The 10554-nt window shown below is 40.5% G+C and overlaps 1 protein-coding gene across 1 annotated transcript in view; it reads right to left on the reverse strand.

Annotated features, from left to right (window-relative positions):
• TNFSF18 (TNF superfamily member 18) overlaps positions 1-10093 on the reverse strand; it is a 97813-nt gene extending 87720 nt beyond the window's left edge. Inside the window, exon 1 of the mRNA XM_060396479.1 lies at positions 9898-10093. The gene's annotated coding sequence lies outside the window, so the exon portion shown is untranslated. The remainder of the gene's footprint in view (positions 1-9897) is intronic.
• Between the last annotated feature and the right edge of the window lie 461 nt (positions 10094-10554).

Genomic DNA, 10554 nt, shown 5'->3' on the forward strand with positions numbered 1-10554 from the left:
AGAGTTAACATCTATCCTTTGAAATTCTTCCCAAAATATTGCAGAGAAGGGAACACTTCCAAACTCATTCTATGAGACCACCATCACCCCAATACCACAACCAAAGATACCACAAAAAAAAGAAAATTAAAGGCAATATTACTGATGAATATAGACACCAAAAATCTCAACAAAATACTAGCAAACCAAATCCAATAATTCATTGAAAGGATCAAGTGGGATTTACTGCAGGGGTGCAAGGATTTTTCAGTATCTGCAAATCAATCAGTGTGATACACCACATTAACAAATTGAATAAAAACCATATGATCATTTCAATAGAGGCAAAAATCGCTTTTGAAAAATTCAGCATTTATTTATGATAAAAACTCCAGAAAGTGAGGCTCGACAGAATATATACCTCAACATAATAAAGGCAATATATATATGACAAACCCATCATACTCAACAGTGAAAAGTTTGAAGCATTTTTCCTAAGATCAAGAACAAGACAAGAATGTCCATTCTCACCACATTTATTCAACAGTTTTGGAAGTCCTAGCCCCAGCAACCAAAGAAGAAATAAAAGGAATCCAAATTGAAAAAGTATCATGTTGCAGATGACATGACACTATACATATAGAATCCTAAATATGTTACCAGAAAATTAATGGAGCTCATCAATGAATTTGGTAAAGTTTCAGGATACAAAACTAATGCACAGAAATCTCCTGAATTTCTATACACTCACCATGAAAAATCAGAAAGAGAAATAAAGGAAATAATCCCATTACCATTGCATCAAAAAGAACAAATACCTAGAATTAAACCTACCTAAGGAGCCAAAATACCTGTACTCAGAAAATTATAAGACACTGATGAAATAAATTAAAGATGACACAAACAGATGGAAACATATACTCTGTTTGTGGATTAGAAGAATCAATATTGTCTAAACGATTATACTACCCAATACAACCTACACATTCAATGCAATCTCTATCAAATTACTAAGGGCATTTTTCACAGAACTAGAAGAATTTTTTTTTAATTTGTATGGAAATATAAAAACTCCAAATAGCCAAATCAATCTTAAGAAAAACAAAGCTGCAGCAATCAGGATTCCTGACTTCAGACCATACTACAAAGCTACAGTAATCAGAAAGTATGGCACTCTCACAAAAACAGAAAAATAGATCTATGAAACAGGATAGAAAGCCCAGAAATAAATCTACATATCTACATTCAATTAATCTTTGACAAAGAAAACAAGAATATACAGTAGGGCATAGACAGTCTACATTAAGTGGTACTGGGAAAACTGGACAATAAAGAACGAAATTAGAATATCCTCTAACACCATACACAAAAACAAACTCAAAATAGACTAAAGACCTAAATCTAAGACCAGATACTATAAAACTCGTAGAAGAAAAAATAGGCAGAACACACTTTGACAAAATCACACCAATATCTGTTTGGATCCATCTCCTAGAGTAATAGAAATAAGATAAATTTTAAAACGGGACCTAATTAAACTTAAAACCTTTTTCATAGCAAAGAAAACAATAAACAAAATGAAAAGACAACCTACAAAGTGGGAGAAAATATTTTCAAACAATGTGACCCACAAGGGATTAACATCCAAAATATACAAATAGGCACACAGCTCAATATATATTTAAAAAACCAATACAGTATTGTATAGTAAAAAATAAAGAGAAAAAATAAAAATAAAATTTAAAAAACATATTTGATTAAATTTAAGACCTAAAAACGGAGAAGGCAATGGCACCCCACTCCAGTACTCTTGCCTGGAAAATCCCATGGAGGGAGGAGCCTGGTAGGCTGCAGTCCATGGGGTCGCTAAGAGTCGGACATGACTGAACGACTTCACTTTCACTTTTCACTTTCATGCATTGGAGAAGGAAATGGCAACCCACTCCAGTGTTCTTGCCTGGAGAATCCCAGGGACAGGGGAGCCTGGTGGGCTGCCGTCTCTGGGGTCGCACAGAGTCGGACACGACTGAAGTGACTGAGCAGTAGCAGTAGCAGCAGCAAGACCTAAAAAAAAAAAATCCAATTTAAAAAATAGATCTAAGTAGACATTTCTCCAAAGAAGACATACAGATGGCCAAAAAACAAAAGAAAAGATGCTCAGAATCCCTAATTAATAGAGAAATGCAAACCAAAACTACAATGAGCTACCACCTCACACCAGTCAGAACGGCAATCATCAAAAAGTCAATAAATAAATGCTAGAGAGGGTGTGGAAAAAAGAAACCCTCCTACACTGATGGTGGGATTGTAAATTTGTACATCCACCATGGAGAACAGTATGGAGGTTCCCTAAAAGAAACTGAAAGAGTTACTATGATCCTGAAATCCCATTCCTAAGCCTATATCCACAGAATACCTTAACTAAAAAAGATATATGCACCCAAATATTCGTAGCAGCACTATTTATAAGATCCAAGATATGGAAGCAACCTAAATGTCCAATGACAGATGGATGGATAAAGAAGATGTGGTATCAATATACAACTGAATATTAGCTTTAAAAAAGAATGAAATGGACTTCCCTGGTGGGGCAGTAGATAAGAATCCACCTGCCAGTGCAGAGGACATGGGTTCAATTCCTGGACTGGAAAGATTCCACATGCCTCAGAGCAACAAAGCCTGAGCACCGCAACTACCGAAGCTCACACACCTAGATCCTGTGCTCTGCAACAAGAGAAGTCACAGCAATAAGAAGCCCATATACCACAATGAAGAATAGTCCAAGCTCTCTGCAACCAGAAAAAGCCCACACAAAGCAAGGAAGACCCAGCACAGTCAAAAATAATTAATTTTTTAAAAAAATAATGAAATAATGCCATTTGTAGCAACATGGATGGACCTAGAGATTATCATGCTAAATGAAGTCAGACAGAGAAAGACAAATATCATATTATATTACTTATATGTGGAATCTAAAAAAAAAATGATACAAGTGTACTTATTTACAAAACAGAAATATATCCACAGCCACATGAAACAAACTTATGGTTGCCAAAGGGGAAGGTGGAGGAGGGATAAACTAGAGGAGGATGGGATTAACATATACGTACTACTATACATAAAATAGATAAACAGGGACCTACTATATAGCACAGGTTACTATACTCAATATTTTGTAATAACCTGTAAGGGAAAAGAATCTGGGAAAGAATATATATATATAGGCAGATATATCTGAATCACTTTGCTGTACACATGAAACTAATACAACATTGTAAATCAACTGTACTTCAGTAAAATAAACAAACACACCATTCAGGTCCTCGACTTCCTAGGGGAATGAGGATATTGAGTCTTTCCTCACAACGCCCAGATTTCCACCCAATAGGTTGTATATCTGGGATATGGGCTCACCCATGGAATGAGGTCTCTAGCCCAGACCAAAAGGAAGTCATCATAATCCTTCAGCCCCACCCCCAAATAAAAGGCAACTGAGGACATTTCTGGGGATGGCAAGATCTCGCAGGATCTAGATACCTAGATTCTGGCTCACAGCAAAGCCCACGAGGCCCTAAAACGATGCACCACAAACCCCTCAACTGGGATGAAAATTGCCAATGGGCATTGCTAGCCTGTGAAACAAAAATTAGGGACTGCCCTTACATTAGAGCTCACAAATTTAGAAAAATGTAGCTGAGAGACAAGAAAGAGGTAGCCCTGTGTGTCCTCACCCAAAATTTCAGGTAACTCCCTAGACTGATAGCTTATTTCTCAGAACAACTTGATCAATTAGTCACTGGATGACCAGGGTGTCTTAGGGTAGTGGCTGCCATTGCTCTGCTAGTAGAAGAGGTGGGACAATCACTGGAATTCCTAACTCCTCACCAGGAATAAGGAACCATAGAAGCAAATGGACAGCAGTGGCTGATGGCTGCATGATTGCTTAAGTACCAGTCTCTCTTATATGACACCCCAGGTGTAACTCTTGAGGTTTGCATAGTCTGAACCCAGCTACTGTAATGCTGGGCCACCCACCCCAAGGATCCCTTGTTCACTCCTATGTGGAGACTATTGAACAAGATGATTCCAGGAGGCCTGACCTCAAGGATGGGCCCCTGACCAATCCTGATGCAGAATGGTTTACCCATGGAAGCAGATTTATACATGAAGGGGTAAGAAAGGCTGACTGTGCCAAGTCAGCTGAGCCTGGAGTTCTGCCCTCTCACACTTCCACCCAAGAGGCCAAATCAGTTGCCTTGACCGCAGCACTCCAGCTAAGACAGAAAGGGGACTATTAACAGCCAAAGGGACCCTTATGAAACATTAGACAGAAGTTCTAGAACTTCTATAAACAGCCCAGCTTCCAAAGGAGGTTGAAGTCATTCCCTACAGAGGCCAAAGGGGCAATACATCCCTTATAAGGGGAAATGTCCTGGCTGCAGGGGTACGTAGACTTCAGCCCAAGAATAGCCAGCCCTACCCCAGCCAGAGCTCTCCTACCTGACACCCCACCCTGCCCAATGGTGCTATCTTCAGTCAGTCAGTTCAGTCACTCAGTCATGTCCGACTCTTTGCAACCCCATGAACCACAGCACGCCAGGCCTCCCTGTCCATTACCAACTCCCAGAGTTTACTCAAACTCATGTCCATTCAGTAGGTGATAACATCCAACCTTCTCATCCTCTATTGTCCCCTTCTCCTCCTGCCTTCAATCTTTCCCAGCATCAGGGTCTTTTCAAATGAGTCAGTTCTTTGCATCAGGTGGCCAAAGTATTAGAGTTTCAGCTTCAGGATCAATCCTTTCCAATGAATATTCAAGACTGATTTCCTTTAGGATGGACCAGTTGGATCTCCTTGCTGTCCAAGGGACTCTCAAGATTCTTTCCAATACCACAGTTCAAAAGCATCAATTCTTCATTGCTCAGCTTTCTTTATAGTCCAACTATCACATCATAGCCTTGACTAGATGGACCTTTGTTGGCAAAGTAATGTCTCTGCTTTTTAATATGCTGTCTAGGTTAGTCATAGCTTTTCTTCCAAAGAGCAAGCGACTTTGAATTTCATGGTTGTAATCACCATCTGCAGTGATTTTGGAGCCCCCCAAAAATAAAGTCTCTCACTGTTTCCATTGTTTCCCCATCTATTTGCCATGAAGTGATGGGACCCGTTGCCATGATCTTAGTTTTCTGAATGTTGAGTTTTAAGCCAACTTTTTCACTCTGCTCTTTCACTTTGATCAAGAGGCTCTTTAGTTCTTTGCTTTCTGCCATAAGTGTGTCATCATCTGCATACCTGAGGTTATTGATACTTCCTCTGGCAATCTTGAGTCCAGCTTGTGCTTCATCCAGCTTGGCATTTCGCATGATGTACTCTGTATATAAGTTAAATAAGCAGGGTGACAATATACAGCCTTGACGTTCTCCTTTCCTGATTTCGAATCAGTCTGTTGTTCCATGTCCAGTTCTAACTGTTGCTTCCTGACCTGCATAGATTTCTCAGGAGGCAGGTCAGATGGTCTGGTATTCCCATCTCTTTCAGAATTTTCCACAGTTTATTGTGTTCCACACAGTCAAAGGCTTTGGCCTAGTCAATAAAGCAGAAATAGATGTTTTTCTAGAGAAAACTTTTTTTGATGATCCAACGGATGCTGGCAATTTGATCTCTGGTTCCTCTGCCTTTTCTAAATCCAGCTTGAACATCAGGAAGTTCATGGTTCACATACTCTTGAAGCCTGGCTTGGAGGATTTTGAGCATTACTTTAAGCATGTGAGATGAGTGCAATTGTGCAGTAGTTTGAGCATTCTTTGGCATTGCCTTTCTTTGGGATTGGAATGTAAACTGAACTTTTCCATCCTGTGGCCATTGCTGAGTTTTCCAAATTTGCTGGCATATTGAGTGCAGCACTTTCACAGCATCATCTTTCAGGATTTGAAATAGCTCAACTGGAATTCCATCACCTCCACTAGCTTTGTTCATAGTGATGCTTCCTAAGGCCCACTTGACTTCACATTCCAGGATGTCTGGCTCTAAGTGAGTGATCACACCATCGTGATTATCTGGGTCTTGATGATCTTTTTTGTACAGTTCTTCTGTGTATTCTTGTCACCTCTTCTTAATATCTTCTGCTTCTGTTAGATCCATACCATTTCTGTCCTTTATTGTGCCATCTTATACACCTACAAAAATCAAATGGGCTAAATGCTGGGGAGTGAAAAGAGACTATTTAGGGTGGCTGACAAAAGATAACAAGCTTCTCATTCCTGAGGCCAAGCAGTGGAAAATTATTAAGCACTTCCAAGATTCCTCCAATTTAAGGCAGGACTCCCTAAGTCATTTTGGTAACTCAGGTGTTCCTGGGTTAAGGGACTCTCCCAAACTGTTAAAAACATACTGAGGCTTGTGATCTTTGTACCCAGGAAGCCACCACATACCTCCACCCCTAACTCAGCCCATACAACACTGGGGAACCTATCCAGGGGAAGATTGGCAAATAGATCTAAATGTCCTCATGTAGGGGATGGAATGCTTATTGGTATTCATAAACCCCTTTAGAGGGTGGATAGAAGCTTTCCCTTCCAGAACTGCAAAGGCAATAGCAGTATCCAAATTTCTGCTTAAAGAGATAATTCTGAGATTCTGGTTCCCCAAAAGCTTACAAAGTGATAATGAAGCTTCTTTCACTGCCAAGGTGACTCAACAGATTTCCTCAGCTCTAGGTATTAATTACCGCCTCCACTCTTCCTGGAGGCCTCAGGCAAGGTAAAAAAAAAAAACAACCACAAACTGTTAAGCTGTGCCAAGAGACTTCAAAAATCTGCATCATCTCCCTCCTCCCAATAGCCCTTCTGTGGAACAGGACGGTGCCAAAGGGAATTTTAAAACTAATCCCATTTGAAATGACCTATGGGAAGCCCTTTTTGACTTTGGGCCTTGTTTGATGAAGAAGCCTACAAATTACTTTCCAATTTTTTAATAACTAAAATGTGTTACTTTGATAATAAAACATTTAAACTAAAAAAAAAAAAAAAGAAACCAGACCCACAAATTGGTCTCCCACATTGTCAGCTTGAGCTCAGTTGAAATAGCCATATAGGATAAACTCAATACCTTCTGAGGTGAGCCATTGGATTAATATGAGCACAGGAACAGGACTGGCAGAGGGATTGGCCACTCCATAGAGAGGCTTTGCCTACCATGAGGTGATCCTAGAAAATCTAACCAACACTTTAGAGGACCTAGCCCTGACCACTGGATATGCCCTAAACAGACTTTCAGCTTCTTTAAACTCCCTTTCAGTAAGTGGTTAAGCTGTCCAATCTATTATGGACAACAGATTGGCCTTGGACTACTTGCTGGCTGAGCAGGGTGGTATCTGTGTGGTCGTAAATAAAACCTGCTGTACCAACATCAATAATTCAGGCCAGATGGAGATGGACCTCAAAAATATTTATGAACAAGCATCGTGGGTACACCACTGCCACCAGGGTCAGATGCTGGTGCTGTCTGGTCCACCATTAAAAGCATCCTCCCCAGCCTTACCCAGTTACTGCTCCTCCTGGGCCCAGTAATGGCCATACTCCTACTCTTCCTCTTTAACCCTGCCTCTTTAACCTCTTGGTAAAGTTCATGTCTTCTAGGTTACAACAGTTTCACATCAAAATGATGGCTATGCAAGGATTCCAGCCCAGAGCACCTTCTGACTTAAAGAAGCTGCCCTGCCTCTCGGGCCCCTACACCAGACATCCAGAGATTTTTACTCCCTGATAGGCAGTCTCAACACCACTGCCCAGCTCCAAGGCAGCTACAGAAAACAGACATTGTCCTTCCACTCCCCATAGGGACAGGAAAAAATATCCACAGGGGGAATGAGGCAAGAGGGAAAGGGGTTAGGACAAAAACACTAGATAAGGGGTGTAGCAGTTGGTATGCGATAAAGACTTCCTGAAACCAAAGTGGCTTTGTGAATAGTCTGGTCATTGATCTTTAGCTCACTGTACCTTCACTGTATAACTAAAAATTACTCCTGCTTGTGCATGACAGTTCTGAGGTGGACTATCAAAAGCCCAAAAGTGGGTAGTAATTCAACTCCTGAGAAATCCCCACCTTTGCCCAAAACAGCAGGAATCTTTCTTCCACCCATTAGCCTATGAAATTACTTAATCCACAGAAACCTAGGACTTAAGGCCCTGGGGAGGTTCTCACTTTCTGAGATGGTTCACATTCTGCCTATGCAGTGTGTAGCTCTCTAAATAAATTCACCTTCAACTTTCTCTGGCTTGCTTTTGAATTCTTTGTTGCGTAAAGCTAAGAACTCTCACTTAAATTCTTTAATTTCTTACTCAGTTCAGCAGTATGATCTGAAATTTATCAGAGACTTGTCCTTGTCCAAAGGTCCTTCCTGGAGCTTCCCTGGTGGTCCAGTGGCTAAAATTCCAGCTCCCAGTGCAGTGAACCTGGGCTCAATCCCTGGTCAGAGAACTAGATCCCAGAGACCACAATTAAGATCTGGTGCAACCAAATTTAAAAAAAAAAAAAAAAGGGTCCTTCATGTGAATCTTCTTAAAGGTGAGGCAGTTTTACGCTTAAACATGTTCAGGACTGGTTTCTTTGTTCATATCCAATTCTGGTGCTTAGGAATAGGGATCAATGCTGATGTCCCAGGGCAAAAAGCCCTGCTTCCTTTAGTGAAGGGGGGCAGGCCTGACCCTGATGCCCAGTAAGGGGCAACCGTAGGCTTTTTGTTTTTCTTGCTTTTCTTCCATTTTGTTGGCCTTGTGCTAGGTTTTTTTTTTTTTTAACAAATGATATATTTTGTTTAACCAAATATTAAAAATGGAAAACTCCATGCATAAATTTCATGTCTGAATTCTGTAATTATGTACATTTAAAAAGAGAACCAAAAAAAGATGAAGCATGTTTGCAACAGCATCAAGAGTACCACCATAACTGTCTATATATGACAAAAGACTTTAAAAGACATAGTTAAACATCTGATTACAATGTAATCAATAAAGAAATGTGGTTATAATAATCAGAATTATGACTGATTATCATCTTAACCCTTAAAAATCTTAATCTGGCAAAAACCAAAAAGCAAGTAATTGTACACTGTTTGTCGTACCAGCATTTACTATTTGGAAAACTTATGCTTTAGTTGCCTAAGAAAGTAAAGGTAGATAAATCTACACTACAAATTAATGTTCCAATGTTTTGTACTATTCGAAATGACCCAAATAGTCAATTCTCTTTATTTAACTTAGTTTGGTTTCAAGTTACCAGAATCCGGAGAGATTATTTTAGACAGACACACCCAAAATACAATTATTCTTACAGAGTTTTTAAAGGACTTTTTTTTTCCTCACTCTCAGCGATTAAATTTCTGAGAGCCCAAGTAGATTATTTACATCTCAAAGGCTCAAGAAGAGAAATATCAATTCCGTCTAGATAGCTAATTTCCTCTAAAGACACATACAAAAACCAATTTTAGAATATCAAAAAAGAGTCCCATCTTGGACATTTTCAGCAATTTTTTACAGTTTAAACAAAAAAAAAGTAATGGACAATAAAACATATCATTCATTCACCTCGCTTTCAGAGGACCAAGAACCAGCATTTAGTTAATCTTCACCTAAGCTGTTAGCTCAGCCTCTGTGACCTTTCTTAATATAAAGAGCAATGGCCAGCCCACAGCTGGGGCCGCTTTTTCCCCTCAACCAAAAAGCCAGCCAATGTTTCTGCAATGGCCTTAGGGGTTGTCTATGAGTCCTCCATACTCCCTTGGAGGCCCCCATTCATCAAGGACAGACACCACAGGACCCTACACACTGGTAGACAGATTTCCCACACCACTTTTGGTCCCAAATATTAGTGAATAGCCCCCAAAACTTTCCATTACGCAACCAATATCTCAGCACTTACAGGAATTTTCTCCTTCTCCTTGCTGGCTCTGCAAGTTGTTGGGCTGCACCCCACAAGCCTGCAAACCCTGTACTTGCCTATCCTGCGACCAAAAAAAGAACCCAGAGTCAGTGACAGAGACATTAGCGGTTTCATGGATGGAGAAACTCATATGCCTGGGGCAAGAGTCTGCAGCAGACAGGCGGGACACAGCAACAGGCTTCTGCTGAAGGGAGAGGGGTGGGGGTGGTGTACTGTTTATAAGGGGAATTGACATCTGGTTGGGTCATTGGTTACCAGGGAAACCAGCAAAGGGGCATGCCTCTCACCACCCCTTTAATAAACTATCATGGCAGCTAAAGTTAAACCAATCATTAGCTGGAGTCTGGGGCAGTAGGAAGGTCAGTCAGGGGAGTAGCCTGTAAATAAAGAAGACACTGGTCAGGCAGGGGGTGTACAGAGAGCAAGAGAACAGCCATCTTGAGCAGCCTGATCAAACAGCAAGGACGTGGAAGAATTGTAAGCCTTGTACCTTCCTGGTGAGAATGTAACACGGTGCTGGTGGTGTGGGAACACAGTTTGACAGTTCCTCAAAAAGTTAACCATAGAATTACCATATTATCCAACAATTCTACTTCTAAATATATACCCCAAAGAACTGAAAGCAGATATTCAAAC

The sequence above is a fragment of the Ovis aries genome, chromosome 12, assembly GCF_016772045.2.
Source record: "Ovis aries strain OAR_USU_Benz2616 breed Rambouillet chromosome 12, ARS-UI_Ramb_v3.0, whole genome shotgun sequence".
Lineage (NCBI taxonomy): Eukaryota > Metazoa > Chordata > Mammalia > Artiodactyla > Bovidae > Ovis > Ovis aries.